This window comes from Arachis hypogaea, chromosome 13 (genome assembly GCF_003086295.3).
Source record: "Arachis hypogaea cultivar Tifrunner chromosome 13, arahy.Tifrunner.gnm2.J5K5, whole genome shotgun sequence".
In the NCBI taxonomy this organism is placed as follows: Eukaryota; Viridiplantae; Streptophyta; class Magnoliopsida; order Fabales; family Fabaceae; genus Arachis; species Arachis hypogaea.
The window spans coordinates 46,630,802-46,632,392 of record NC_092048.1 but is presented as its reverse complement, the minus strand read 5'-3'; positions in this window follow the sequence as shown (position 1 = coordinate 46,632,392).

Below are 1,591 nucleotides of genomic sequence, written 5' to 3'. Positions count from 1 at the left end.
AAGAAATTCATAAAAAAAAAAAGCGAAATTGTTATCTTAAAAAATCTGTAAGTACAATAAATATGTAACATTAATAGAAATAATCCAAACATATTAAACACCAAATACATTAAAAATTAAACACATTAAAATCCAAATATATTAAACTCTAAAGACATTAAAATCTAAACATATTAAAAGGCATATATATATTTTAAATTTTTATTATTTTATTTAATTAATATATGGTCGGATCTAGAGGTTGATTCGGGTTCCGCACCTCCAGAACCGTTATCCGAACCAATTACTAGAGGGAGTCATTGGTTTGGTTCGGGTTGGACTTAATTACCCATTAGTTTCAGAACTAATTTAATTGGTTCGATTCAGATTCGGACAGGTAATCGGATACCCGCGATCCGTGCTTTCTCATAGTTTTGGTAAGTAATTAAGTTTAGACCAATTTTATTGAATTTAGTTACCAAAAAGATTTAAATGTGTAATATAATGAGAGAACGGTAAATAATAATAAAAGTTTATTGAAACATTCATCCAAACAAATTGTTTATTATTTATAATATAGTACTAGTTAGATAACTATATAAAATATAATCATATTTCATCTGCATAAAAATTAAGAATTTTTTTAAATAAATAAAAAATATTTTATTTATCAAAATATATAATTTGTTATATTTTTACGAAAATTTATCTTATCTCTTATTTCGTCGTCATGGAGTCAAAACAGACGAAATAGAAAATTTCTATTTTCTATCAGTGCTAGCAACCTATACTCCACCCTGTTCGATCACTTTTTTTCGCTACCACCAACGCTACTCAATATCAGACTCTTCAGCTCGGATATAAAATTTATTCGCGGAGTGCGCAACAGAATAGAATTATCACAATCAAATATCACCTCAGTGTCACTGTTTCTCATATGGCAATTGGGATACACACTTACAACCACGTATTTACTATTACTAGACATTTTAACTTATTTTTTTAGAAGAAAAATGGAAGAGAAGAAGAAGTAAAACGTTTGTATTGTAGAGAATACAAAGAATTACACATCCTTTTATAACTGTTGAAAATTTGTTGTAACGATCTCATTTATAGTGTAAATGTCATAACTTGTTACGTATCTCATTTACAGTATAATTGAAATAAGAATGCACGTATCTTATTTATACTATAAATAAAATATACACGTCTACCATATATTGCCTTGTCTCTTTTGCAATATAAATAAAATATGTGCATTTTTATTTCGTTTACTGTAAACGAGATAAAAAATAAGATGAATTTTTGTAAAATTGATATTAATTATATATTTTGGTAAATAAAATATTTTTTATTTATTTAAAAAAATCAAAAATTAAGTCATCCGTCAACTATTATATAGAAATGTATATTATGTATTATTCTAACTATAAATGACTGAGTTTTTGTGTTTATAAAATATTTTTACATAATATACTTTAATATCAATGTATAGACATTAAACAATAATAATAATAACAATAATAATAATAATATGCGAGTTTAGACTCAAAAATGAAAATTTTTAAGGGAAATAAGAAGTGAGGAAGATATGAAACTCATTACTGTAAAG